The sequence below is a fragment of the Xyrauchen texanus genome, chromosome 37 (genome assembly GCF_025860055.1).
Source record: "Xyrauchen texanus isolate HMW12.3.18 chromosome 37, RBS_HiC_50CHRs, whole genome shotgun sequence".
In the NCBI taxonomy this organism is placed as follows: domain Eukaryota; kingdom Metazoa; phylum Chordata; class Actinopteri; order Cypriniformes; family Catostomidae; genus Xyrauchen; species Xyrauchen texanus.
In genome coordinates, this window is record NC_068312.1 from 37,179,827 (window position 1) to 37,203,358 (window position 23,532).

The following is a 23,532-nucleotide window of genomic DNA, read 5'->3' on the forward strand; positions in this document are numbered from 1 at the left end:
AACAGCAGTCTAATCATTTTCTGTTTAGGCTAAAAAAAAAAAATAATGACAAAAAATATTATTTTAAATGACCCATTTGATCCAAAGTAATCGCAAAAAAATTAATTTAACAAAAGTTTCGGTATTGAATCGGTATCGACGATACTGGACTTGAAATTATTGGCATCGGATCGAAAATAAATGAATTGGCATTGCCCATTCCTAACTGTAGCTCTCTATTAGCCGACTACAGAAAATCAACCTGTTTTTCAACATCATTCATGTTTGTGATCAGGGAGGAAAGTTTTGATTCCATATACGATAGCTCAGTGTATTTCTACAAAACTTCATGTCGGTCGATATTTTCGTCAGTGCTGCATAAATGTTCGAGATATCCAGACCAACGTCACGAAGCTCACCTGTCACTATCGACTGGACCTCTGCCATCTTGATCCTGTGAGGTGTCCGACGCCTCAGAAAGTAAGTGCTTTTAAATGTCCCTTCAGTCTGACGATGTTGAATTTTTCGACGTCCTTCCTCCCCAGCACAGTTTTCAAACAAAACTATTAAAGTTCTGATCAGTTAATATTGCTTAAAAGGATAGATTTAGCTAAATTTAAGTGGAGCTATCTTTGTGTTTATAGGCTTCAGTTTCACGACGATTCTTTGAGTGAATAAATGTGAATGCACGTGAAACCCATTTTTTTATCATATTCATCTAACTTTATTTTCTTTGTATGAAACCCCGATGAGGAACTCTCCGGTGAGGCATCACTTAAACAGATAAAAAGAAACATGTTAAAGGGATATTCCTAAAATAACATTTCTCTCATTATTTACTCACCCTCATGCTGTCCCAAATGTGTATGACTTTCTTTCTTCTTCTGAACACAAATGAAGATTTTTAGAAGAATATCTCAGCTCTGTAGGTCCATACAATGAAAGTGAATGTGATCAGACCTTTATAGCTCCAAAAATCACATAAAGGAAACATAGAAGTAATCCATAAGACTCCAGTGGTTAATCCATATCTCCAGATCTGATGAAATAGGTGTGGATGAGAAACAGATCAAACTTTAAGTCCTTTTCTACTCTAGATCTCCACTTTCACTTTCACATGTAAACCTGAATGTACAGATTTAGAGTAAAACATGACTTACCTTTTTGTATTTAACCACTGGAGTCATCCACCACCCAGTGGGAGAACCTCTGTTTGGAGACAGCGTTCCCTTTCCGCTGTCCGCCAAAGCAGACAAAGAGCTGCTAGGAACGTCTAAAGCTCTGCGTGCGGTCCAAGTAGGTACGCAAAGCATGTACCGGACACAGCAACGAAGGGGCTTGGTCTGCCTCCTCCCAGGGCAGAGCTTGCAGGTTCACCACCTGGTCTTTGAATGGCGTGGTAGGAACCTTGGGCACGGTCACGGTCTTAGGATCACATGAGTGTCTGCCGGACCGAAACTCCAGGCAGATATCGCTAACACAGAACGCTTGCTGGTCCCCGACCCTCTTGATGGAGGCGAGCGCGATCAGCAGGGCCGTTTTTAGGGAAAAAAACAATAAAAACTGCAGCCCCACGACTTTTTCAGGGAAAAGTGGTGGGGGTGAGGGCGGAGGGTCCGCATCCAGCGTGCTGGGACTGTTGAGGTGTGGCGGCAGAGTGCCGTGAGAACGGCATTTGCGGGACAGATGACCCAGAGACAAAGAAAATAGCTCTTATATTGAGAATGTGGGTACCTCAGCCCCGTGTAGGGGGTGCGGCAAATGAAATAAATCCAAAAAAAGGGTTAGGGTTAGGCCCTCTACCGGGGGACGGAGCAGTCTGCTTACCTGCTCCGGAGCGTCTTGGTCCCTGGGTTGATCGCCTCAGGAGCACCTGGGAGCCTTAAGGTTCCTCGAGGGGGTCCGAGAGGTGGGGGGCGTCAACTTCCTGCGGGGTGCTCGACGCATGGGCTGAGAGCTGGGCCCAGGTTGAGGCGGAGCAGGGCGTATCTTCGCCGCAGGAGGATGCCCTCGGCGAGCAGACGGGGCATGGCCCATGATGGCAGGCTTGCGGCGGGGCAGAAAATGCGAAATAGCCTCCGTCTGTTTCCTCGCCGTGGAGAACTGCTGGGTGAAGTCCTCGACGGTGTCGCCGAGGAGGCCAAACTGGAAGACAGGGGCGTTGAGGAAGCGCACTTTGTCGGCCTCACGCATCTCGACCAAGTTCAGCCACAGATGACGTTCCTGGACCACGAGAGTGGCCATCGCCTGCCCGAGTGACTGCGCAGTGACCTTCGTGGCTCTGAGGGCGAGGTTGGTCGCTGAGCGCAGTTACTCAGCGACCAGCGACCATTGACTTTCAGGGAAAAAAATACTATGGGAGTCAATGGTGCCCCACAACTGTTTGGTTACAAACATTCTTCAAAATATCTTCCTTTGTGTTCAGCAGTATAAAGACATTTATACAGGTTTGGGACATAGTAAAACACTGTAAAAAAAAGATGGACGACGCCCCTTCGCTCTTTTCCATTGGTGAGAACTGAAGCCGCCAGTGTCCCGATATGGCGCTGACATCTTGGGACTTGAGTCTGTGCGGTTGCGATTTCGGGACCAGACCTGCGCAGTAGTGAGCAGGAAGTAAAGCCGCGAAATCAAGGCCCCGCCCTCACTCTCGCTGAATCAATCGCAAGCACACGCCCCTGCACTTTTGACTTTTGACTTATGACGGTGTGAAATAATTAATTATAGAAATTTAGATATTAAATTTAAAGCTCCAATCTCCTCAGTCCTCCGAAGATCCTGAAAAAAAGTCAGTTGGTGCTTCAGTGACTACTTCGCTCAGTGACTACTTTGCTCAGAGAACCTGTCAATCACAGCTGTCAATCATGATGTCACAGCACCGTTTTTATAGCATCAAATAACTAAAAACAAACTTATTTTGAAAACAAACACTTGAAATTATCAACGTGATAGAAACGACAATAAATGACAGAAACTATCTTTGGAAAAAAGATATGTGAAGTGTAATTGAATGTTTAGTTGGTCTCACCTCCCGTTGAATAACATGGGGAGGCGGGGCTTATGACCTATACTAGGACCAGTCACCGGGGGGCGATCGAGACTTTTGGCTTCACTTTTGAGGGCTTGTGTGGCACACTTGGTTTGGGACAACATGAGGGTGAGTAAATGATGACAGAATTTTCGTTTTTTGGGTGAACTATAGGGAAGTTAAAGTTAATTCACAGGTACATTGTCAGAATGGCTGGTTGTGAATGTAAGCACACTGAGATTAAAGCTCCAAAATACAGGTGAAACTCGAAAAATTAGAATATCGTTCTGAATTTGGGGTTTTCATAAGCTGTAAGCCATAATCATCAAAATTATATCAAATAAAGGCTTGAAATATCTTACTTTGCTTGTAATGAGTCTATATAATATATTAGTTTCACCTTTTAAGTTGAATTACTGAAATTAATGAACTTTTGCACGATATTCTAATTTTTCGAGTTTCACCTGTATATTATATATTAAAACCAAAGGCATTTAATTGTTTGTTTTTGTCTGTAGGGTTCTTCCTGCTACACATCAAAACCATTCATGCTGAGCATCGACCGAAAGATTACAACTCCACACATTTCTACATTTATCTCTGCATTGTGCATGAACTGGGTTCTGCTTGAGTTCATGCAAAGGCATTAAACATTTTTTTTTACATGACATTTGTGGTAACACTTTACAGTAAGGTCTCATTTGTTAACATTAGGTAATGTACAAACTAACATGAACTAACAATGGGAATTACATTTGAAACAGTATTTAATTGTTTGTTCACGTTAGTTCACAGTGCATTAACTAATGTTGAAAGTAACGTTAATTCTGTAAATTGTCATTAATTACTCCCCCTCATGTCCTTTCAAACCCGTAAGACTTTCGTTCAAGTTTGGAACACAAATGGAGATTTAATGAAACATGAGAGCTTTCTGTCACTCCATTGACAGCTATGCAACTACCACTTTCAAGGTCCAGAAAGGCAGTAAAAACATCATTAAAGTAATCCAATCAATTTATGAAGCATCATGATTGCTTTGTTTGTGCTAAAGAGCATAATTTACTACTTTATTTAAAAAAAAAAATGTATCAAAAGCACTCACACAATGTCTGCTCTCGCAGCTGTAATGGGAGCCAGCTGGTAGACAGCTGTGCAGTGTGTAAACCTCACACTAGCGACTGACGCTAGAGGCTCCTTGTTAGAGATTTTTGTGAAGTGTTACAGAAATTGTAAACATTTTCACCCAAATATGAAACATTGACTAGATGGTGAGAAAATAATGACATTCTAAAAACTGACTTCAGCAGATCACAAATGATATATTTTATAGAATGTTACAATCTATAAATGTTGCAAATAAATGACTTCCTTTACAGTGGTACTCTCTAAATAGTACACTGAAGTTGTGTTGTGGTTAAAGGTACAGTTCACCCAAAAATGACAATTCTGTCATTACCCAGCAAACATTGGTCCGACGGCAACGTCGTGTCCCTGGTCAAAAATAGTCGCAGTAGGACGGCATCTGTAATCTGCCAAATGAATAAATGTAAATGTAAATGTGTCAGAGGGATGTCTTTTCAATGGTCATTAAATGTCCAAATGATTGCTGGGTATTTACTCACCCTCAAGAGGTTCCAAACCCGTTTCTTCTGCTGAACACATATGGGTTACCAGACAGTTTCTAGTCCCTATTGACTTCCATAGTAATTTTCCCATACTATGGAAGTCAATGGACACCAGTAACTGTTTGGTTACCCACATGTTCAACAGAAGAAATTCATACTGGTTTGGAACAACTTGAGGGTGAGTAAATGATGACAGAATTTTAATTTTTTTGGTAAACAAATGCTTTAATCAGTGTATTTTTATGAGCAACAAATTCAGTCATTCAGTTCTCTTTTTAAGGTGCTTCTTCAGCATAAACCCAGAGAAGGGCACCAAAGTTGAATCAAGGAAAAACAAAAATCGGCTCCCAGTGAACCCCCGAGTCCTTACACTCATAGCAGACCTTGCTGATCATGAATGGAGAGCAGATTAAGGTTGGACAAAAACTTTTTGACAGATGTCTGAAGATTACGTTGGCACTGAGAATGTTTTACAACTGTGTTATCTGGATTTATATGGAATGTCGAAAACTAATAAAATGTGAGTCCTGTCCTCTTAGAAAGCTATTTCTGGCTTATGGTACTATATGGTAATGATTTACATCCAACAAAACACTGTGTGTACCTAAAATAAAATGTCACTTTTTTGTATGGTTATGCTTTTCATGTCATTTCAATTTAAACATTTACATTTTCCTACAGGAAGTTTTGTTTTATTCATCTGAGATTGCAAAAAGCTTTATTGTTAATGCTTTCCGAGCATTTGGTTTATGATTAATCCATTCTATTAATAGAGTGGGGTGTTGTCTTGTTCAGGTTATTTAATGTGTGGATTTCTGGTAAAGATTGCAATTATTCACAATGTTTGTTCTGCAAGTTGAAGCCAAAGAGTACATTCTTTTACTGCTGTTTTAAGAAGAATATGGTTGTCCGAAGTATGTATTTACTATGTCAAATTGTGGTATTTAAATAAAAATGTGTATTTGCTTTTCATACCAGTTCTGAATGTTTTTAATGTCAACCAAAACTGCAAGTTTTTACCGTAAATTTTACAGTTCACTTTTAAGTATACCGTAAACGGAAAAACATTGACCGTATTTTTAACGGTAGATTTCTGTCAAACAGCTGCCAGTTTTTTACTGTAAATTTTACAGTTCTCTTTTAAGTATACCGTAAACAGAAAAACATTGACAGTATTTTTTACGGTAGATTTCTGCCAAACAGCTGCCAGTTTTTTACCGTAAATTTTACAGTTCTCTTTTAAGTATACCGTAAACAGAAAAACATTGACAGTATTTTTTACGGTAGATTTCTGCCAAACAGCTGCCAGTTTTTTACCGTAAATTTTACAGTTCTCTTTTAAGTATACCGTAAACAGAAAAACATTGACAGTATTTTTTACGGTAGATTTCTGCCAAACAGCTGCCAGTTTTTTACCGTAAATTTTACAGTTCTCTTTTAAGTATACTGTAAACAGAAAAACATTGACAGTATTTTTTACGGTAGATTTCTGCCAAACAGCTGCCAGTTTTTTACCGTAAATTTTACAGTTCTCTTTTAAGCATACTGTAAACAGAAAAACATTGACAGTATTTTTTCCAGTAGATTTCTGCCAAACAGCTGCCAGTTTTTTACCGTAAATTTTACAGTTCACTTTTAAGTATACCGTAAACGGAAAAATATTTTGACCATATTTTTTACGGTAGATTTCTGGCAACCACAGCTGCAAGTTTTTTACCGTAAACTTTACGGATTTTTTTTACAGTGAAGGGTGCCTTTTTCTCATGAAATCAAATATAAATAATAATTAATATTTCTAAGTAAGAAAACAATTTAACTCTACACAGAAAAGCACATAATAGAACACAAATAAATAAAAAAACAATTGTTTATGTAGGCTATATATGGTAATACAAGATAACGTGTTAACGTGAACATTACTACACTCATATTAATGCTTAACACTGTATTGCGTATTATGCATTTGTTTATTAGTTAGAATAATAATCAAGTATTAACAACTTTCATAGTAGCATAATAAAAGGAACAATAATGACACCTATTAATTTAAATACATATTTAACATGAAGTTACCATACAGTTGTTCTTATCAGTGTACACTACACCATGCCAGCAAGAAACTTACATTCTTACACATTTTACATGATCTATATATAAATGTAAATTAATTTTAGAGATCGGGTGCATGTGGGCTTACAAATTCCCAGTATGCCAACCTCTTCAGACACTACTACACCACTGCTTCTTGAGTAAATTCATGCTAAAATAACATCATACTAAAAGGTTACTAAAAGGGGGGGGAGGGGGGGGGCTGAAACCATTGTTTTACTACAGTAATATTATAGTAGTAACAACTATGTTACTTGTGTGGTGACTATGGTTTAACTAAATACTGTAGTGAAATTGTTAATTTTTGTAAGCGTGAATAAAACAGCAGTCTAATCATTTTCTGTTTAGGCTAAAAAAAAATGACTTGAATAATGACACAAAATATTATTTTAAATTACACATTTGATCCCAAGTAATCGCAAAAGAAATAATTTAACAAAAGTTTCGGTATTGAATCGGTATCGACGATACTGGACTTGAAATTATTGGCACCGGATCGAAAATAAATGAATTGGCATTGCCCATTCCTAACTGTAGCTCTCTATTAGCCGACTACAGAAAATCAACCTGTTTTTCAACATCATTCATGTTTGTGATCAGCGAGGAAAGTTTTGATTCCATAAACGATAGCTCAGTGTATTTCTACAAAACTTCATGTCGGTCGATATTTTCGTCAGCGCTGCATAAATGTTCGAGATATCCAGACCTACGTCACGAAGCTCACCTGTCACTATCGACTGGACCGCTGCCATCTTGATCCTGTGAGGTGTCCGACGCCTCAGAAAGTAAGTGCTTTTAAATGTCCCTTCAGTCTGACGATGTTGAATTTTTCGACGTCCTGCCTCCGCAGCACAGTTTTCAAACAAAACTATTAAAGTTCTGATCAGTTAATATTGCTTAAAAGCATGGGCGGCGCCAGGGGGTAGCTTGGAGTTGCTATAGCAACACCAAGATTTGGCCTAGCAACGGCTTTTGTTAAGAAAAATATATATATATATTTCAAGAAAAAAACCCACATACATATACATATTTAAGTAGACTTAAACTCTTAAAAGACTTAAATCTTAAAGACAGCGCTGAGAAATAATCATATTTATTAACTTTTAGACAGTCTCGCGAGAGCATATCAGGGAGGTTCATGTAATGAGGCGGTAAACTTGGCTAATGTGGATAGCGAAAGAAAGGTGAGCTCGAAAATTGAGAAGTTTCTGGTAAGTCAGTGTAAAATGCGAAATCCAACAGAGATGGACAACCCTGCCATCTCCAAGGATTTGGTAGACAAAGAGGAGCAGAGCAACAGTGAGGATCACGATCGGGAGGATTGGGACCATGATGAAGAACAGGTGCCTGCGCCAATTAACACACAGCAGGACCAGCTAGCCCCTACCCCGAGCTGCAATGGGACTAGCGCTGCCCCTCTTCTCCGCGCTATATCCGACATCAGTCGGTCAACCAGTGATGGACCAAGGCGCTCTATGTTGAGAAAATACCCGGCAAAGAAGTACGGTTTGCAAATGTGGTTGTTCTACTGCTACTACCCTGTCATTGATAGACTTGTCAATGAAATGAAAAGGCGGGTTTCACCCACATCTTGTACAGAGCACATCTGCCTTAAACCCCCAAAACAAGTAATTCCTTTAGATGAGCATTCTATCACCCATGGCCCAGCATTATAGGGTAACAACAGAAGACCTGTCTGCTGAACTTCTCCAAGTTTGACGGCTTCTTGACCGAAAAACGCAGCAGGGACAAACTGTGAACACCACTCATGAATTCCTCTCCGTTCTCCGGCCATACAACGACGCATTTATTGATTTGCACAGACTTTTGTGTATCTCGTGTACACTGCCCATCACGTCCGAACGCAGCTTCTCATGTTTACGGCGTGTTAAAAACTACTTGAGCAACAGTGGGGACTCAAGGAATAGTAATTTGGCTTTGCTGTCCATCAACGCAGAACGTGCAAGAGCCCTTGATGTGGAGGACATCATAGATGCTTTCGCCATGAATCATAACAACAGACGCATTGTCCTGCTTTGACTGACATCTATTGGTAAGTAGGCTCTGCCCTTATTACCTTAACTTAGTGTGTTTGTTTGTGTGTGTGTGTGTGTGTGTGTGTGTGTGTGTGTGTGTGTGTGTGTGTGTGTGTTTGTGGTTTGGTGGCGTTCTTTAAAAGATCGATTGCCACACTGTACATGTCGGCTTCGACTAACTCTTCATCTGTTGAAAATTGGCCAGCAACTCCTTGCGGTCATATAGCAACTGTTAAGCTACTGCAATGAAAAAATTCTGGTGCCGCACATGCTTACAAGGATAGTTTTAGCAATATTTAAAGGGGTCATGACATGGTTTTTTTTATTGTATTATTATGTTCCCTTAGGTGCAATTATAGTATTAATATATTTTTTTTTAAGAAAAACTTTTAAAATCTAGTGATTTATGACCTTTTCCCACCCTGTTTCTCATCCTCTGATTCAAACAGTCTGTTTTGGGGGCGTTTTCCATTTAAGACTTCAGTGTTAACGCCCACTGTTATGATTGGCTAACGTCAGTGCCTATGTATCAATTATTGACGCCTCCAGCCAGAACAATATGCAAGTAAACTAAGTAAAAACACTGTGATTATTCATAATGAATGAAATTGCGCTTTAAAAAGTAGTTTAAAGTTTAAAATAGATTACTTACAGTTTGCGTCGTCGTTGTTCCCAGAATAGTCGGCACGGACTTATCTTTGAGCAACAGTTTTCTGGCAAAGCCAGCATCATATTGAGATTTGTTCTCAAAACAGTCATCCTTAAAATGTACAGAACAAATGCTTAAGTTAACACTGCCGTGACTGGGACGTCCGCAAAAAATAAACTGCATCCATTTTTCCCTGACGTCTGGATCTTTCGGCAGCTTATTCAGAGGTTTTGTTTGACCACAGCCAGGAACAGCACATCTGTGTGGCATCGTAATTTTCCTGTGCACAAGTAGTCTCTGTCAGAGCTCGCTGTCCATCGACTGAACACTTGTGAGGCGCACGGCGATACTGAAATGAGCGTAGTTGTCTTGTGCTGGAGGCGGTCATATGCAAACGCTGGTACGTCACTTCTAACCATGAATCCAGAACGAGCTGTATTTTGAGCTTGATTAAATAAATGATTCGTTTAGAACGGGGAGGACGTCTTAAAATATTAAACTTGCAGGACGTTTTAATGATACAAAGACCTCTTATATACCAAAAGATCAAGGCAAATTTGGTTTCTCATGTCATGACCCCTTTAAGTGGAGCTTAGGGATGGGGGATCGATACTTCAGACACTGATGTGATATCAAGAATATCGATCCTCACATAAAAATATCGAATATGAAGTTTGTTTGTTTTTTTTAAACTAGCGATCTTAAAATGTAGATAACATGAATATTAATTAACCTCATAAGCTTTGAAGTGGAAAGGAATAATTATATGAGCGAATTGTTTTATGGCACCGGAACTATTTTTTCTTCCACGCGTCGTGATGCGCAGAACTGCTAAAATACACCAGCAGACGGACTGCGCTCACCTGTCAATCACAGCGCTCACCTGTCAATCACAGCGCTCGTTCAAAGTGTGAGCAATGCTTTCCTGACGTAATGACAGAAAACAGCATCTGGAAATATTCACACCAAGTACTGACAAACCTAGACATGACATGTATTATAATGGGCTTGTTTAAATTCAAAAGGTGTTAAAACATTGATCTTTAATCCTCGTTAATAAATTACACCCTTAAGAAAACTACCCATGGATTTACTGTACTCATATTGTATTAACCATGGCTAGTAACCACGACTGAAGTTAGCAAGGTTTTTTTTTTTTTTTTTTTGGCAGTAACCATGGTTCCCCGTCTGTTGCTCATTTCGACCTTGTGTCGAAGAAGCGACAATAGGGGTCTCCCTTGAGCGCCGAATATGCCTCTGATCTATGAAAAAAGGCCAATGAGAAGTAGTCAGACAGCACTTCAACAGCGCAAGAAACGTAAGTTTATTTAAGAGTGATTTTCTCTGTAAAGGAGTATTTTCCTCTAAAAGAGCTTTGCACAGCGGCGTTGAACGTCCTTTTCAGGACGCGTCTTTTTAAAGATGCCTTTCCGCCTCCTGTGTAGTACCTGGATGCGGTAGAGTGCTCTCCACTTCAGATGGCCACAGGCGTTGTCTCGTGTGTCTGGGCTGCGATCACACCGAGGCAACGTTTGTGGATGGTTCATGTTCTCACTGCGAGAGCATGACCATGGCAACGATGCGGTCGCGGCTTGCTTTCAACAGAAAGCATGCCACTCCAGCCGCCCCCTTGCATTGCTCCTTCTTCCCACTGGATTGAGGACGATGCAGCTGGCAATGGAGGCGATCTGGGGATGGCAGTGGGTGCAGCTCCGCTGGGTACGCCCCCTTGGACCACCCGCCCCCCGGCACTCTAGTTGACTCCCGTCCGCTATCGCTACCCTCGAAGGCGGAGCGGCCCACGGGTACACGGCAATTACCCAGGTGGACAGGGTTGTTGCGCTCCACCTGTGCCCCGAGAACCCTGCCACCTGGCGGGCCTGTAGGACAACGTCTTCACTGACTGCCAAAGCCTACAGCGCCACCGGACATGCCGCTTACGCAGGTTGGCAAGCGTCGCCTTGTTCCCCTGTTAGGGTAACCAGAAGTATTCCGACAACTTTTATAGGGCATTGGGGAAGGGTACCTGCATTCTGACACAGCTGGTCGCCTTTGCACATGAAATACCTGCCCACTCTTGTGGTCAGCAGTACACGTACACGGCTCAGTACATGGCGTGATTTAAATTGGACCCCTAGTTCAAAGTGAGCGACAGACGGGGAATGTCTAGGTTACGCATGTAACCTCCGTTCCCTAATGGAGGGAACGAGACATGTCCTCCCGGCCACATCGCTGAGCCGAGCCACTGTGGTGGCCGGACCATTTACGGCTCCTCAGAAAACTTGAACGTATTTCCCCGCTTTTATACCCATATGTCCGGGGGCGGGTTATGCAAATACTGTCTGCCTACTTCTCATTGGCCTTTTTTCATAGATCAGAGGCATATTCAGCACTCAAGAGAGACCCCTAGTGTCGCTTCTTTGACACAACATCTCGTTCCCTGGAGGTTACATACGTAACCTAGACGTTTGCCACAGCATTACTGTAGTGTCCATATTGTAACTTGGTTTTAGTAATAGTGTCTATATGATAATATCTATGGCTAATTTGGATGTTTTATATGTTGCTTATACATACACATTTTTAAAAGGTAAACAAAGCAGCCTAATAATTCAAAAAATAATAATATATGTGGTATCGCCCATCCCTAGCTGGAGCTTTCTTCAAGCGATCAACCCTCTCATAGCGTCACATGACTCAACCAATTTTTACTTAATTTTAAGATTTTGTTTGTTTTCTAATGGGTACTTCCTTTGATCTTTCTCTTTAGATACAAAAATGCTGAGCTCAAGAGGAATTTTCTTATCCTGTCTGACACTTTTCATGGCACTTGCCGGTCTCATCATGTTTTTTTGGACCTTGCCTCTGACCAAACATCAAGCTCCACAACCTAAAGCTAACCAATACTCTGCAAAAAACCTTGAACAGTGCAACAACTCACTTTCTATTGCACAGGAAGAGAAACCAATACTTTTGTTGTGGTTCTGGCCTGAAAATTACTTTTTTGACTTCAGTGATTGTAAAACTTTTTACAATTATGATGGTTGCAAACTTACAGATAATAGATCGCTCTACAGCAATGCAGATGCTGTTCTTCTTTTCCACAAGGCCATAAGTTGGGACCGGTCCAACCTTCCTCCATCTCCTCGTCCTCCGTTCCAGAAGTGGATATGGTTTAATGTAGAATCACCAACTAACACAGCAAAAAAACCAGGTCTGGAAAACCTGTTCAATCTCACTCTGAGCTACAGAGAAGACGCTGACATTCCTGTACGGTTGCGCTTGACCACAAATAAGAAAGCTGATGAGAAGTTTGATATTCCCAAAAAGAACAAGCTAGTCTGTTGGATTGTAAGTAACAATGCTGACTTTACAGGCGTCGGGAAAAGGAACAAATATTACAATGAACTTAGCAAGCACATCGAGATACATTTGTTTGGGAAAGCGCATGGAACATTCCTGGATTATAAGGACTACTATCCTACCATAGCGAGCTGCAAATTTTATTTATCCTTTGAGAACTCCATCCACAAGGACTACATCACTGAGAAGTTTAATGGACCACTTTCAGTTGGTACTGTCCTGTGGTGTTTTGTCCTCCCAGAAGCAACTATGAACAATTTGTTCCTGGTGAGGCCTTCATTCATGTGGACGACTTTCCAGATGCAGAGTCACTAGCGGAATATCTGCTTCAGCTGGACAAGGATGAAGATGCATATCACAGGTACTTTAACTGGAGGAAACATTTGACTGCAAGGCCTCATTTAATACTAAAGAATCAAGAGTTTATTCTGGCTATTTGCACTGCCTGTGATCATGGTTAAGGTTGTCTCAGATTTTGGGGATTTTGGTTGAGGTATTTGGATAATTATTCATCTCTTTTCTAAAATGATGTGGTATTTAACTGTAGATGTCAGTTTTGCAGTTGTGTCTTCTCTAGATTTGCAATCTTGCAGTAAGATTTTTCCATTTGATACCGAAGCACTTCTACAATTGTTGGCTCTTTATGATTAATTGCTTGTGTTGATTATCTTTCCTGAATTATACAGTGAATTACTTTGCTGTATTTGATGTATTTTTCCATTATTGTGGCAGTAACAAACCCTCAGTACTCAAGGGGGAAATATAGTTACCTTAAAAATGGAGAAACACGATGTCTCGGCCAAACAACTATATCGGCTGATAAAAGCAAGTATCTGCACTGTTGGACATCGGCTGATTGTTTAAATACAGCAGATGATCAGGGTAGATTATTTCCTGTCATTATTAGCCTATAATTCATGTTGTGTTCAAAAAATATTTCTTGTGTGAAGTTACATAGAATTGGGCGACTCTTTGTAAGCTTTGCACTGCTTGAATTCCATGAGGTAGTGCTACCGCTAAAACTTTAAACTAATTCGATAACTCGCCTTAAAGCTCAACAATGCCTGGAATATAAAGTGTTTGTTAAAGCTAAAGCGGAGGAAGCTTCATCATTCAAAATTCAGTTGATAAGAAATGTTACCAATTTAATGTGAGCCTGACAAGAATTCAGAATTCAGTTTATTAGGTTATGTAATAATGATAAATTGAGTTAATAATGTGTGTTGTTTATAGACCATTTAAGGACTATTCATCAGTTTAGGGAAGTAACGTCTTTATTTCTTGAACCTTACCCTAACCTTAACTATTAAACAATTACAGTAGTTGACTTGAAAGAGAAAACTCACTGTAGAAGCGGACAGTTCACACTGATGTTGGCTAGAGCGCCCCCTGTGGCAACGTTGAGAATGCAACTTGTAGCGGTACTTGAGTCGTTATGAATTGAAATTTAAAACTGCAATGCAACAATACGGGAAATGTAAGTTTTTTACCAAGATGCGTTTGCGTTTGCGTTAACGTACTTGCACAAAGAATGTTTCGGACCTGTAGGGGGTGTAAAAACTGCCAATTTTTTATGTGTTATAATAGATGGAGAACTATTCCTTTTGCCACCCGTACAGCAGTTTCTGGGATCGTCACGGTTTTTGGCCATCTATTAAATTCTATAACGGAAAATGTGACATTTTTCACGCCGCGTTCACACTTGTTTGTATGCATGCTTGGAAGCCCGATGTGATACAAGAAACTCCTAAACCTTTCTCTAATACAAACATCTGATTCGTTTTAGTGAATCGGTTTGTTTGAATGATTTATGTAGATGAACCATTGAAAAGGACGACTCATTGGAGTTTCACCATGAACTCATTCTGCTTCTCATGTCTTATTTGTTTGCTGAATATTTCATTTAATGCTGCTTTTCATTTAATACTATTTTTATGATTGTTATTATTTTTTTAAATGGTATTTTATAGTTATGCTTTGGACATTTTGCTTAATAACACATTTTGAAATTTACTTTTTAAATGTACCTTTAGCGTGCTCACTGTAATGCTTTAATATTCTGGAAATCATGTCCTTGATTTTACTGTAAGATCTCTTGGGTTCATAAGGCCCAATGTTTATGTATATGTGATTGATTATTGTTCATTAAAAGACCTTTATACATGTAATTAAATCATTTAAAACAAAAAATTGACAGTAGTGCTTGTAAACAAATGCATCTTAAATGTTCAGTGATGGAGACGTATGGCTGTATGCTCAGGGACAGAAAACATAAACATGTTAAAATTATCCTCAATAAAATGATTGGTGTTTTTGTTTGAATAAATTATATGCTGATTTGTGATACTTTATGTCAAAGGATTAAACATTCATAAAAATAAAGAACTTTTTGCTTGTATGATTGGCAGCTGTCCTTTTTTGATCGTTTCTCACACAAACAAGCCAATACCTCACCCAAAATACAAGATTTAATGTACAAACAACTCTATAATTAATTCTCAGCACAAAACACCTCTAAAATAACACACCCATGTCAAGTGACATTGAAAGCAAACCAGATATATGGGAATCCTCAAAGGTTCAATATTTGGCAGTTATTGTAATCTAACGAAGACAATCTAACGAGTATTTCAGTGAAACGTCTTTGCTGTTGAGAAAATTGTATTATAATGTTCCCCAACGAAAAACTTTTTATCTCTATGTTTTTTTGAAATTTCTATAAATTTGATTACAAGCCTCTGATGCAAGAATGGTGAATCCATGCCTGGCACCCATTTTCCACAATATCTCTTCGAGTTTCTTCTATTGCCTGGAGAAGAGTTATTTAGTCACAGAGATTGAGGTCTAACACTTTCCATCTCGAGGAGGACAAGGACTCAGAACTGGATTCAGAAAAGAAGATTATTGTGAAAGGAGCAACATCATAAACTGGTGGACTTTTAAACCACTCACCCACCAGCACAGCACGGTTGAATTGGACATTGTCCCGAACTACATATGTATGGCCCCAAGATAGCAGAGTAAAGCACAGATGCTGATGTTGAATCCTTGATGACCATCAACATTTATTGTGGCATACTGACCAATGGCATATCTCCCTTTTTTCCTTTTCTGTTGAGTCTGAAGTCACTGTAGATCTGCTCACATTGGGCTGAACTCTCTGATTCTTAACATGATCAAATCGAGTGGATCTCCTCTCATTTGAGCTTCTTCTGTGTTTCTTTTCTCACACTCTTCCTCTTCACTTACCTCTTCTTCCACCACGTCCTCTTGCTCTTTCCTCAACTCCTTCACTGCCTAACTTTAAAAAAAAAATTTCTCCATCGTCCGAGGGTGGTGTGGGAGTGGGGATTGGGGGTGTTAGTGAGGTATTAGTTGATGTGTGGTCTTTATGCCCAATATTATGGGGGATTGAAGCACATACTGAGGTGGAGTTACGGCAAACAGGAAGAGATCTGCTCAGTTCTTCATCAGCTCAGATTCCAAGCGAGTTATTAGCAAAATATCTTTCCAGTAAGACCCCCCGTAATTTGCACTGTGGGCTTTATTCAGTTGTCTGTGTCGACTGTTTTGATTGCAGGACCCTTGAATCAAACCATTTTATATGTTGTAGAGGTAGACCGATTATCAGTTTCACAAATGAATCTGTACCGACAGTTGCTTTTTGGAAATATGGGTTATCCCAAAAAATACACGCTGATAGTTGCCGATAATTTCATTTCTATTTTTTTCCCCGTTTATTTTTAATTCCTTATCAATAAACCTCATCTTGTAAAATATACACACACACAACACACTTTGTAACAGAGCCAAATCTCAGTAGTTTCAAAATAAGAGTCCCTGGTGTTTAAGTAAAAAGTCCTGCGTTATGCATCACATTTTCATTTCTCTGATTATTGGGATTTTGGTTGCACAATACACTGCTTTTGGAATTCATTTTAATTTGGCAGCCTCAATGTCTGTGCCCTTCATAGAAAGGAAAGTATAAGATATAATGATATCGGCCAATTATTCTGTTATCAGGGTGATTCAGGTGAGTTCATGTCTTCTCATGTGCGTGTTCATATTGTCATCTATCTTTGTGTTTATAGGCTTCAGTTTCACGATGATTCTTTGAGTGAATAAATGTGAATGCACGTGAAACCCATTTTTTAATCATATTCATCAAACTTTATTTTCTTTGAATAGAAATGTAAAGTGGGAACCTGATGAGGAACTCATGTGGCATCAATTAAACAGATAAAAAGAAACATGTTAAGTGCTTTGACCGACTGAATATATCAAAGTGTTTTTTTCGGGTTCAAAATCATATAAAACTAATGACAGGTTTGTTATTATTTCAGTGTTTACTGTAAAGATCTCGTGATATCATGACAAAACTCAGTTTCAACGCCAGCGACGACTTCAACTGCTCATCTGTATTTGATGTAGATGAATGGTTTGCTTATTGGGAAAAAGTTCTCTTTGCACAGACATTATTTATCTGGATTCTTTCAACCGTTGAGACTCCAATCATGCTCGTAACTGTTTGCGGTGTGTTTCTCATCAAGTCTCAACATGCTGCTTCTGTTTTTGTTGGCTTCAGACCTCATTCAGATTATTTGTCTGTTAGCAGGTAGGATGTCCCCTCAAACGGAGTAATCCAAACAACTATTCTTTGATCGTGGCTTTGTATTTTATGCCATGTATCGCTTTTGAAAGATATCTGTTGGGTGCTCATCCAATCTGGTACAGAACTCACAATTCACGCCATCATCTGGTTTGTGCCTCTAATATTTTTAAGAAAACTCCCAACGTTTTTTTTTATTTTACTGCCACTGCCCAAGATTAATTAAACAGCTGAACAAGCCAGCTGGGGGCGGCTGTGGCTCAGTTGGTAGAGCGGGTCGGCCACTAATCACAGGATTGGTGGTTTGAATCCCGGCCCACATGACTCCACATGCCGAAGTGTCCTTGGGCAAGACACTGAACCCCAAGTTGCTCCCAATGGCAGGCTATCGCCTTGCATTGGTGTATGAATGTATGTGTGAATTGGTGAATGAGTCAGTATAAAGTGCTTTGAATACTGTTAAGGTTAAAAAGGTGCTATATAAGTACAGACCATTTACCATTTAATGTGGCTGTCTTAACATCTTGCAAACCAAACTACTTCCAACCAGTGTTGAATAAAGTATTCAATTTCATACTTTTATTCTGGGTTTAATACTAGTATTATATTAGATATTCTTGCGTTTAAAAAAAAGACATATAAATGGCTTCAGTTAATTGTAATTTAACACTTCAACATGTTTTTTTCCTAATATGTAACATCATTAGAACAGAATTTGATCAAGGGTGATGTGCTGTTTATAATACCCGCATGACACAATGTTTTAGCTGTTTTCTTCATCAGTGTTGGTTAGAATCTCAGGCATTTGAGATGTTTGACTTCCTCCTCAGCGCTTTTAAGGGGGAAAATATCAGTAGAATTTAAATGCAGTGATAGAGAGAAACCGGAGGGTGTAAGGAAGCCTGTTGGACTCTGCGCACTTGTATTGTCCAGAGAACACATGAAACTTCTATCTGAAATACAAAACCAGTCAACATCAACAGGTTATGTTAACTCTCTTCTATCAGCCCAAGAGTTAGGTGGAGTCATTAGGGAATATAGCAGAGGACAGGAGATTAAATGATGGAAGAGTTTATTGAATAATCTTAGCTGTGTCTTTTTCAGGGCTCAGTCTGACTTGGACTGACCAGCACAAGTTCAACAAGTGTTATTACATTTACATTTACATTTATGCATTTGGCAGACACTTTTATCCAAAGCGACTTACAGTGCACTTATTACAGGAACAATCCCCCCCGGAGCAACCTGGAGTTAAGTGCCTTGCTCAAGGACACAATGGTGGTGGCTGTGGGGGATCGAACCAGCAACCTTCTGCATACCAGCTCAGTGCTTTAGCCCACTACGCCACCACCACTCGATTATTATACCAAGCAAAGCTAATGCATATATATACACTCTCACTCTGAAGTCATCTGAATTTGACATTTATGAGAATAAAATGTTACGAGGGCTCATCAATAAACGTATTTACAGTATGTGCGTGTCCCGGAGCACTTCCCTGACTTTTATTGAAAGCACTTGCAAAAAGGAGAAGTTACTGGCCTTTTGTTATAAGTATTGCTATACAAAATGATGGGATATTAAACTACGTTGACATCCCCCAATTATGTGTATGCAGAAGTTACAATGGCATATTTGTTTATCGAAATTACCACCTTTGTAGTGTACTGTTACAGTTATTCAAGGTGTGTCTATTAATTTGACAACGACGGAAAATATCTTAGTGCAGGGTTGTTGTTAAACTCTGCAAGAAGGTAGATTTTGGGTTGCACAATCAAGGACTACATCCACCCACTCAATCTTTATGTGCTCTGTACTTTATATTTCTGCTTGAAGTTTGACCCTTTTTCTAATCTATGTTGCTGACACTTTTCCTTGAAGATTTATTTCAAGAAAGCTCTTTTAGGAACTATTCTCCTCTTCATTATGGATGCACCCCGTATGCATATATATATATATATATATATATATACACACACACACTCACCTAAAGGATTATTAGGAACACCTGTTCAATTTCTCATTAATGCAATTATCTTATCAACCAATCACATGGCAGTTGCTTCAATGCATTTAGGGGTGTGGTCCTGGTCAAGACAATCTCCTGAACTCCAAACTGAATGTCAGAATGGGAAAGAAAGGTGATTTAAGCAATTTTGAGCGTGGCATGGTTGTTGGTGCCAGACGGGCCGGTCTGAGTATTTCACAATCTGCTCAGTTACTGGGATTTTCACGCACAACCATTTCTAGGGTTTACAAAGAATGGTGTGAAAAGGAAAAACATCCAGTATCGCGGCAGTCCTGTGGGCTGAAAATGCCTTGTTGATGCTAGAGGTCAGAGGAGAATGGGCCGACTGATTCAAGCTGATAGAAGAGCAACTTTGCCTGAAATAACCACTCGTTACAACCGAGGTATGCAGCAAAGCATTTGTGAAGCCACAACACGCACAACCTTGAGGCGGATGGGCTACAACAGCAGAAGACCCCACCGGGTACCACTCATCTCCACCACAAATAGGAAAAAGAGGCTACAATTTGCAAGAGCTCACCAAAATTGGACAGTTGAAGACTGGAAAAATGTTGCCTGGTCTGATGAGTCTCGATTTCTGTTGAGACATTCAGATGGTAGAGTCAGAATTTGGCGTAAACAGAATGAGAACATGGATCCATCATGCCTTGTTACCACTGTGCAGGCTGGTGGTGGTGGTGTAATGGTGTGGGGGATGTTTTCTTGGCACACTTTAGGCCCCTTAGTGCCAATTGGGCATTGTTTAAATGCCACGGCCTACCTGAGCATTATTTCTGACCATGTCCATCCCTTTATGGCCACCATGTACCCATCCTCTGATGGCTACTTCCAGCAGGATAATGCACCATGTCACAAAGCTCGAATCATTTCAAATTGGTTTCTTGAACATGACAATGAGTTCACTGTACTAAAATGGCCCCCACAGTCACCAGATCTCAACCCAATAGAGCATCTTTGGGATGTGGTGGAACGGGAGCTTCGTGCCCTGGATGTGCATCCCACAAATCTCCATCAACTGCAAGATGCTATCCTATCAATATGGGCCAACATTTCTAAAGAATGCTTTCAGCACCTTGTTGAATCAATGCCACGTAGAATTAAGGCAGTTCTGAAGGTGAAAGGGGGTCAAACACAGTATTAGTATGGTGTTCCTAATAATCCTTTAGGTGAGTGTGTATATATATATATATATATATACACACACGTATATATACACACAGTATAAATATTTTACATGAGATTAAAAGGAGATGATAGGCAGTATATTAGTCCGAGTCACCTTTCACTTTCACTGCATCGTTTTTCTTCCATTCGTTGAAAGTGACTGGAGCCTGAAGCTCTCATTCTGTCTCAAATTTCCCTTTGATAACATCATGTGGGTTTTACACCTGAGAGTGATTTTAATTTTTGGCTGAACTCTCTACCTGATAAAGCACGTGTCCAATTCTGAAATGAATCCTCACAAATGCCTCTAAAGCACAAGGGATTGTGTGGAAAAAAAAAAAGTATGCCGAACAGGCATGCATGAAGACAGTACGCACTTCGAAATCAGGAAACCAGGAAATCAGTGGACCACCTGGCCGCATTGTGCATAGTATTTTCAACGTTTATTCTAATCTTGTATATCATTTAGGGCGAATAATATCCAATCTTGGGATGCAGGATGTGCTATTGTGTTGGGGCTGAAAGTAGACTACTACCTTGTGGGAATTTTCTCTCTTACACAGTCCTCCTCATGTTGTTATTGCTTCAGGGGAATGCACCATTGATTTTCTCATGCCTCTATCAGCATGTTGAGGTGGAGAGGTGTGATTTTCTCATTATAAAGTAACTTATCTTACACTCGCGCACATTGGATAAACTGGGATTGGGAGTCTTTTTAAAATATAATCGATTCTTAGATTGAGGCGTTGGGAATCGAGAGTCGACTCCATGCATGAAGTGTTTATCATGCTCGAGGCTAAATGAGGATCAAAATATTATGCTTGAGAGTTTATTTGGTGCCAAAGCATGCGCTGTTTATTATGAAGTTCAACGGTAACTCACTTCAGTCTGGGTGGTGGAGGACAAGTCTCAGTTGCCTCCGCTTCTGAGACCATCAATCCGTGCATCTTATCACGTGACTCATTGTGCGTGACACCGCGGAGACTCACAGCATGTGGAGGCTCATGCTACTCTCCACGATACACACACACACACACAACTCACCACACGCCCCATTGAGAGCGAGAACCACTAATCACGACCACGAGGTTACCCCATGTGACTCTACCCTCCCTAGCAACAGGGCCAATTTGGTTGCTTAGGAGACCTGGCTGGAGTCACTCAGCACACCCTGGATACGAACTTGCGACTGCATGGGTGATAGTCAGGCAAAAATGTGCCAATCATTCTTTCTTGTATCGTTTGTGACCCTTCCTAGATAATGGAAAGCTGTTTTAAGGCATTTTCATGACCTTACATAATGCTGGCTTATTATTATTATTATTATTGTGTGTACTTCTGGCTTCATTCATTGCCAACTTGGTGAGGGAAACTGTAACTAAATTAAATTGCATGGTGTCAATGCTGGATTTAAAGGTTTATTTTATTATTTCTTTGAAAACTGTTAACAAAGACACGTAGCACTCCTTTGTAAAGGTAAATGATCTGTTAAATACCGTATGTGGTTGGACAACAACTGAAATTCAAGACTTCCTGTAATTCGAGTCATGCTAATCTCTGTAAGGTAATCTATGGCTTCTCTTGTTTGTTCGGGTAGGTGTTCAATTATGTGTTGTATTCAAGTCAGGACTGAGGATCGGATATTTTCCTAAAACATGAAGTGTGTAATTTATACACCTCTATCTTCACCAAGTGGATTTGCAAACAGAATTACCTGGTATTAAGATATGTTTAGAGTGATTCGATCACAAGTGGCCACTGCTAAATTCAGATGTAAACAGGGTCTACGGAGGTAGTCAAAAATGCAGGTGACTGTATTAGTGTTGCACCAAATAATCAATAAAATGATAATCGATAATGAAAATAATCAACAACAAATTTAACTTTACAGTCATGAAAAATGCATTTGCATGATAAAACTTGAGACAAGTCAAAGTTGGAAAACACAACCCAAGTCGTCGAGTGCGCAGGAGCACTTAATGTTAAACACTCAAATAAGATAATAATCACTGTTTTATTACCGCTGTTTGATGCACTTGAAAGTTGTTTCTCTCCAGCGCATAACTTAAGCGTGCTTTTTACTCTTTTCTACATTTCTTAATGTATTTATTTCATGAATTTCTGTTTTTACCACAAGTGGGTCTCTAACATGCATGGCTCGATCAAACAGTCATTTCAATTAAACTGTGCTATTTGCATTGGATTTATCAAATTTAGCTTTAAGTCATATGTATGGAATAAAGACGTTACAACATTATTGGTGAAGCAAAAACGTGTTTGTGAAAAACACTTTGGTGTGACATCACTTCATAGACTTCAGTGTATTCTGCAGAGCTGAGGTGAGTCATGTGATGACCCTTTACACGTATAAATATCACTCACTTCATAGACTTCAATGTATTCTTACTAAATATCACTCACTTCATAGACTTCAATGTATTCTGCAGCACTGACGCGAGTCATGTGATGACCCTTTACGCGTATAAATATCACTCACTTCATAGACTTCAATGTATTCTGCAAAAAAAACATTGAGTTCTTGATAAAACAAATATGTGTTCAAGTTTTCATGTGAGCAACTATAAATGCAATGTTTAGCCTCTAACATCACTACACTAACTGGGCCTTTCTGTGTAGAGTTTGCATGTTCTCTCTGTGTTCGCGTGGGATTCCTCCGGGTGCTCTGGTTTCCCCCAAAAGTCCAAAGATATGCAGGTTAAGTCAACTAGAGTCTCTAAATTGCCCCATAGGTATGAGTGAAGAATCCCCCATCCACTGGAGGTTGCATCAGGAAGGGCATCTGTTGTAAAAGAAAGCTGTGCCAAGTCAAATATGTGGATCATGGATGGTCCGCTGTGACGACCCCTAACTAGAGCAGCCGAAAGAAGAAGAAGATTATAATAGAAGCCTTTATCTATTTTTGGTCACACATTATACATAC

At 39.8% G+C, this 23,532-nt stretch overlaps 1 pseudogene; it reads left to right on the forward strand.

Annotated features, from left to right (window-relative positions):
* The first annotated feature begins 7,967 nt into the window (after positions 1–7,967).
* On the forward strand, positions 7,968–15,085 carry LOC127630599 (4-galactosyl-N-acetylglucosaminide 3-alpha-L-fucosyltransferase 9-like; annotated as a pseudogene).
* Positions 15,086–23,532: the final 8,447 nt, after the last annotated feature.